This window comes from Aythya ferina, assembly GCF_964211825.1.
Source record: "Aythya ferina genome assembly, chromosome: 21".
Taxonomy (NCBI): Eukaryota; Metazoa; Chordata; class Aves; order Anseriformes; family Anatidae; genus Aythya; species Aythya ferina.
Window position 1 is genome coordinate 6,965,542 of NC_140319.1, and position 7,590 is coordinate 6,973,131.

Genomic DNA, 7,590 nt, shown 5'->3' on the forward strand with positions numbered 1-7,590 from the left:
GCTCTGGACTTCGCACATCCGATTTTGAGCCTGCCTTGGAGGAGGCAAAGCGTCGTCAAACACGCAAGGCAAACACTTGGTCCAAATGCATTCTGGTTTTCTGTGCTGGAGCCAGCGAGCTCCACAACATCCATAAATTTGGGCTGAGCTTCACCAAATCTATTTGCTTGATCAGATTTATGTAGCAATTCCTGGACGAGGTGAATAATGAAAATGACTCATGAATATTTCATTTTTATAAATCACATAATTCATATCTATTCACAAATATTTGCTTTGCCTTATAAACCGGATGAATAATTTACAGAAATATGCAGCAAATATTTTAAAGAAAATATGAAATTCATTGACTACATTAATCAACAAATATTATTCAACTTATATTGGTTTAGCTTGCTCACAGATAAATTCTCTGCTTATGAAAGGAGCTGGAGAAGCAGGTGATATTTCCTGTATTAAAACACAGACAGAGGAGATAAAGCCTGTTTCTTCAGATGACAGAGTTATTTTCACATTTTCCTGCTCAGTCTTGTCTGTAATGGTACGAGCAGGAGACTGATTTGCAACTTCAGGAATCTCTGTGTGTCCTACAGCTGCATTTCGGGGGGACCAAAGCTCTTCCTGAGCCAGTGCTGCACCCAGTGCACTGGCTCTCCCAGGCCATGAGTCTGTACTTTAGGCAGACACCCCACAAAAAGCTTATTTTTCTATGCCCTTCTCCTTGCCACCTGAGCCTGTGCCTCGTTTTTTCCATCTGTAAAAAGAAAATGTGGATTCCTTGCCCAAAGGAAAAAGGGTGGGGAAATCACAGTGCTTGAAAAGCCAAAGGTGGCGATTGGTTACGCAGCAAGGCCTGGGACAGGAGGGGATGGGGCCAGCCCGTGGCCTCCGTTCTGATCCAAACCTTGCGGTAGAGCTGCCTTTGGGATGGCATTGGGCTGCTCTGCCCCATGGGGCAGCTTGCAGCTGATTCCCCAAATAATCCGCACCCGATTCCAATGCCCGAGCTCTGTGACCAAGCGGCCAGCCACACGCGCAGCCCTTCCCTCCAGCTTTTTGTCAAATGACTTTTTAATATCGACTGCATAAACCCCATCACTTCGTTGCTGCTGCAGCTTCTTTGTGCTGAGGACGCCAGGCTTTTATCTGTGTGACAGCACAGAGTGTTTTCCTGTCATCGCTCAAAGTCATGTTGTGCAGCAAGCAGTGTTTATCCAGCGGTAATAGGAGACAGCAGAGACTCCTCTGCATACAGAGCGATCTGTAAACAGACAGGGGTGTTTCATCTCCAGAAGCGCACAACAAAAACGAAGGTACGAATGATTAGAACAAAAAAAAAAGGTGGAAGAGGCACCGGGCTGTGCTCGCACGTGGGCAGCACCAACACGTGGGGCGGCTGCTGCTCAGCCCGGGCATCGCCTGGCATGCAGGAGGCAGCTGAGGACACGTCCCTGCCACCATGTGCCTCTGCTTGCTGACACGAGGACAGAGACCTGTTGGATATATTTATTTATTTATTGTATTTTTTTTTTTTTTTGCCCACAGCTGATAAATGAATGCCAATAGTGGGGGCTGAAAATCCAAATGCTTTCTGAGCCGGCTTTGCTGCCCTGAGCACAATCAAGACAAATGAAGCAGAGTGTCGCCAGATTTGTATTAACAGATGGGCTATTTGAGGAAAGATGGGCTGTAGTGAATGAAATGATAGCTTATTGATATAACTTTTACCAGAGAAATATATTTATATAGAGAAAATAACAGTGCTTTGCCTTTTATTCAGCCACCCCCCTCCCCCTTTCCCTACCTTCTTCATTACATTTAAATTACAGCACTCAGCCACACCAACAGGAACAGTTACTGTAAAGACCTCATTGGCAAATACAATTTAGGCTATTTTTTTAAGCATCAGCTGCTTAAACAGAGATTAAGTGACTGTGTTAACCCACCTGTATTTGGCTGATAAAGCGATTAATCCCGCCTGGTGCTGCAGAGCTGGCCCTGGCACAGGCACGCTTTGCGGAGCCGTTTCCTTCGAGGAGCCAGGTCCCTTGGGTTGGGCAGGGGACGCATGGGAACACCTCCCCAAATGGCTGATGTGGGAGCTCCAAACCCATTGCCCAGACTACTCCAGGGGGCACAGCATGCTTCCCAAAGCTCCTGCTTGTCGAGGGCGCAGGGCGGTGGGTGCTCCTCAGCCTGACCTCAGGTCCCACATCCCACCAGAGCCCAGCCCCGGAGCTGGGCACCGTGCCACTGCTTCCCTCAACCTGAACCATCTCCTCGGTGGTTTGGGGTTCTCGCCCGTAGCACCACATTCCCTGGCTGGAGTGAGCATTTCATACCTCTGCTCGATCCATCACGCCAACCTGGTTTTCGTCTCAGGAATCTCTCCCGGGAATGAAAGCGGAGTGGACGGACGCAGCTGGGAGCACTTCACATTGACACATCGCGTTCGCGCTGGGGATGCTGGCAGATGAGACAGCATCTGTCAGACACGAGATAGGGAATTTAGGTTTAAAAGAACGTTGTCAGATCGCATTTTTGCAACCCAAATATTTAAGCACAGAGCCAGCGCCAGCAAACTTGTAAGTGCCATTGCCCAGAAAGCCGTGGTGTGCCCACACAGGCGGCAGTCACCACGCTCCGTGCCCACTGATGGACACCCACAGAGCAAAGAGGAGGCAACAGCACCAGAGGAGAACGTGGGAGCCCCTTGGCTCGAAGGTGTTCATTTTCGCTTTGATGGGGACCTGAGATATCTAGGGCATTTGGTGGCTGGAAGACCAGCCTGCAGTGGCTTTCCACATGCAGAGCAAATTAGTGGAGCCAGCAATCAGGGCTGCCGCCTTGATTCCTGCCGTTTTTCTCATCAGTCCTGTAGCAAGCTTTCCCCCCAGCTATCAAAATATTCAGTGCAAGACAAGGATCCGCAGGCTGTCCACATCTGCAATCCCAATACCCTTGAATCAAGCAGAATGTAAGAAAAAAAAATAAGCACAACTTCTTAAGAGACATCCCCAAGTTGATTTAAGGAGGAATCGGGTGAAAACATCATTTCTGGGACAGGTCCCCATGGAGGGGGTTAAAGCTGACTGCAGTTCCAGATGTTTGTGTGTTGGTTTCTGCAACCAAAAGTGAACAAATCTGACGTCTCCTTTTAGCATTCCTGCCATTTGCAGCATGTCTATGAACTATTCATCTGTAACATTTGTAGGCCTATTAAGAGGGAAATACAATTTCATAGCTGCAGATAAGAGATTAGACAGATCAATTTCTCCCCACAAAATGGTCCGAGGAAAAAGCAGTTTCCCAGTTGTGATGTAGAAGATTTTTGTTCTCTGGGCTTACTGAGCCATGGGTCCTGCCACCGCCGTTTCTGCTCATGTTTTTATTAAGAGATCAAGCTCATTGCCTAAGTCACGCAGAATGGGTTACTGTCAAGGGACGAGTCTCCTCAATCTAAAAAATCCCCACGTATTTCAGGCCCTCGGCGATGGCATGCATGCAAGTGAAGAAGTCCAAGCCCTGCACACCACGGGAGGAACGGTGCCACCTGAGCCATGCAGGGGCCGCATCCTGGCAGCATCACCGGTGTGGTGGGGACATCCACAGACCCCACCAGCCCTGCTCGAGCTGTGCTGGGTGTGTGCAGTCCCGGGGCCAGCCCTGCCTGCCTGACACTGCCCCGAGCCCCGTTTCTGCTGGTGGTGATGGCAGCGTGGTGCTGGGGCGAGCCGCCAGCTGCGGGAAGCTCCGTCAGGTGGTGCGCGGCTGGCGGGGGAGCCGGAGGGGCTGTCACCACGCACGACACTCCGCGTTAGGCTTGCAGAAGAGAGGCTGTCACAATATTTAGAGCCGGAGTTAAGCTGAAACTGCTACATCCACAGATGGGGAAATTCTACACAATGGCTCTCAAAAAAAGAGTCAAATGTATGCAGGGAAAAAAATATATATATATATATAAAAAAACGCTGCCACACTCGTGCGAACACGGGCAGAGTGGTTTCCTGCACGCTGTGACGCACGGCGAGCAGCAGGCAGACATCCTCACTGCACGCCGAGCTTAGACACACGTGTGAGATGTAGAAATAGATCTGCTTCTTTAGCTCAGACGGACGTCAAGGCAGCTCACACACAACTCGAGCACGGAGCGGGGCAGGCAGGAGAAATTCCGCGCACCGATGGCTGTGCCTGAAGGTTGGGCAGGGGTGGGCAGGGGGCACAGGGCTTGGACCTGCAGGGAGAAGCTGCAGGCTGCCAAGGTGGGGAGAGCAGCAGGGGCATCTTAGCCAGGGTGTCAACTTTGGCCCTGTGTGGATGGAGGGGGCCTGAGCCAGCCCCAGGGTGTCCGCATGCTCCACAGACCTGCACAGTGCAGCTCTGTGCTGGAGAGCCCCTGAATTATTTATAGCCTGTTATCATCCCTTAGGTATTATTTGTGTAACCATTAGTTTCTGTAAAGTGCACGGAAGAAGCTGTAAAATACCAAGCGTTTCCTCACTTTGGTTTGGAGCTGATTATTTCCCTGCCTGACTCACCGAGCTCCGTCCCAGCGACCTGACCCCTCCGATGGGCAGCGGCAGCGAGGAAGGGGCTCACGCTGCCAGCCCCCAGCCCTGCCAGCCCCCAGCCCTGCCATGAGCAGCATCTCTGCCTGCTTCCATGGGGCTGAGCCCCAGCTACAGGCAGCACAGCAGCGGAGGAGCTGAGCTGCTCGTTCCCGAGCCGGGAGCCTTTGTCCTAATAGGATGAGCTCTTGACTGAGAAGCAGAGGCTCTTCTCAGGATAAATACATTTAAAAAAAAAAAGAAAAAAGAAAAAAAGATTTATTCAACGGTATAATGAATTCAGTGCCTTTTAAATGTGACAGTGGGTAAAATACATAGGCCTTCTGCAGGCTTAAATGTCATCTGTAAATATCAGGGTTTTCTTCCCTTGCCATCCTGCAATTTACTGCGCTCTCCCTGCAGAAGGGGCTCAGGGGCAGCCGGGCTGGCACGGCCGTGGGGATGCAGCACCCCCACATCCCTGTGCCCCCACATCCCTGACTGCCCGGGCCTGATGAAGGGGAAGGGAGTGCCTCAGGAATGAGGGAATAGGGCTGGGAGAAAGAAAAGCAGAACCCATAAAGCTTAGCTGGCTGCCTGAGAGACGAATGCCTCGTAGGGGGTTTTGGATGACGATAACATTTTTCTTTTCATGCCCAAGTCAGCAAAACAAAGCAGAGTTACACATCAGAATAAATTTAGGGCCAACCAAAAAACAAAACAGATACAAGAAAGCAGACTAGAAAATAGCCCTCAAACTCACTTAGTGCAGACACGGCAAGAGGCTCTGACAAGGCTTGAGAAATTACTCCACAAAACAAGCACTCCAGAAACCAAATCAAGTATTCTAAAGACAAGCAAATACCCCAAGCACACCCGTACTGATTCCAGGTGCAGAACCAGAGAACAGCTCACACATGGGCACAGCAGGGTGCCAGGCTCCTCGCGGGGCTGTGGAGCTTCACCAGCACCACGGGCAAGCCTCTCCTGGCCGTGATGGGAGCTGCTGGGTGCCAGTGCTGCTGTGGGGCATGGGGCACCCGCATCCAGGACCTTTCCTCTCTCTGCAGCTCCCTTCCCGTGCACCATTTTTCCCATAACAAACATACTTTTTCCATAACACCAGATCTTTTCCTGCTTCAGGGCACCCAAAGCTTCCAGCCAGGAACACCTTCTGAGACACAGCATCCCTGATCTTGGCACTGAGAAGCTCAGGTGCTTATCTTCACAGGAGCTGGAGACCCGTCCCTGTGCTAACGGGAGATGTCACCCATCTGCGGCTGCAGCTGCCTAAATACTTGGTGGAAAATGGCCTTTAGGGAGGAAACGTTGTCCTCATTGTTCTTTCTTCATGGTGTGCCAGGTGAATTTAGGAAGCCGCAGGCACCGTGTGTCACTGCCACTCCCCACCACCGAGGAGTTTGGGTAGCACGAGCCCCTGCCTTCCCTTTGCCCCACTGCCTGAACCCTCTCCTTGTGCTCCTGCCACACTGCAGGAGACCCATGACAAACCATCTCTTAGTTAAATTTCTCCATTTCTTCCTACTCATGAGCTATGGGGAGGAATGGAAGGCCTCTGCCTACAGCAAATCCATCCCCCAATGCCCCCTGCTCCTGGCAGCCAGTGTGAGATGGCTCAGCCTGTGCAGGGCAAGCACACTGAGCAGGCGATCCCCAGGGAGGATAACCAGCCCTTGAGGGTGAGGAAGAAAAAAGGGGAGACAGAAACCAGCCCTGTGCATCAGCAGCTCCTCCTCCCCCTGCAGCAGAGCCCACACCGTGCCTCGGTGCAGGACGGGCACAGCGTGCCACCACTGCTGGACTGATACAAAAAAGCCATCTGGAGAGTGAGCCTGACAAGAGGACGCACCCGTGGCAGGAGATAAGGATGCTGTTGCAGGGAATATAGATGCGCCTGTCATTTTTAGAAAGGAGCAGCCTAAAATCAAAGGAAGAGACAGATAATACCAGAAAGAGATAAAGGCGGGGAGGAAACAGGCGGGGAAAGTGAATAGAAACACAGAATGCAGAGAAAACTGTGGAAACACCAGTACAAACATGATCAGTCATTACCCAGCACGAGCGTGTGTGAAGCTAATAAAGCAGAGAAGAGTAATTACCTTTGACATCCCCCCAAACATTGGCTTTTGGCGCAGTATTTCCTTGCATAGGTGCTATTTATACAGTGGCTTTTATCTCAGCTCTAGAAGATATCTTCTCATTTCCTCGCTGCCACGCTTGGTGCTGGAATTTTGGGGATGATGACTGCTCTCCCACTGCCTGCTCGGCTCAGCCCAGCATCGCCACCACTGCTCATGCTCATCCCCCTGTCTGCACCCAGCCACACGGGCTGAAAGCAGGAAAAACAAGGAAAACCATGAAGGAACATGCTGAAAAAGAATGACCTCTGAAATGGTTGAAATTTTTTGGATGGTGCCCATAATACTCACAGGTCTCACGCAGGGCCCCCGCCGTGGGGGCCGCCTGCCCCTCCTCAGCCGGCTGGGGACCCAGCTCGGTCACTGCAGCAGCAGCAGATGCTTGGATCACAGTTTCGGGTTGTTTGCTCTGATTTCCCTTTTGCTGATGTCTCCGTTGGCTTCCACTGGCAGCAGACATCCTGTGGCTAATTACCAGGACAGGCTGCCAATCACAGCCCCACCACTATTTTTGGCCCGGTAGGAAGGAAACGCGCGGCACGGCGAGCCTGCCCAGCGCCCAGAGAGGAAGTGCAGGGCTCCGTGTAAAAGCGTTAGTCCTAAAAATCCTAATTATGTTACGATTCCAAGCTTGACAAGTGAAAGACATCCGAAAGCAGAGAAGCAGCAATTGACTGTATGCTAATTAGCCAGCCTTATCTCAAGAATATTTCATCCCTGATTACGTTCGCAGCGTGGGAATGAACTCGTGGTGCCGTGCTGGGGCCAATGTCTCGGCCACGTCCTTGCAGGACAGCCTGAGCAAACTAACATAAATCCAACCCCAGTCTGACCAAAGATTTTCTCCAGGCCAGCAAATACACACTGGCAATGACTGATACGGG

General features: G+C 51.3%; 1 long non-coding RNA gene across 1 annotated transcript; it reads right to left on the reverse strand.

The window, feature by feature from the left end:
- Window positions 1–232: 232 nt before the first annotated feature.
- On the reverse strand, window positions 233–7,156 carry LOC311422112. Its single transcript, XR_014685193.1, has 4 exons — window positions 6,998–7,156; window positions 6,668–6,897; window positions 1,947–2,485; window positions 233–1,261 (listed from the first exon to the last, which is right to left on the reverse strand). It is a non-coding gene; the product is annotated as an uncharacterized lncRNA (long non-coding RNA).
- Window positions 7,157–7,590: the final 434 nt, after the last annotated feature.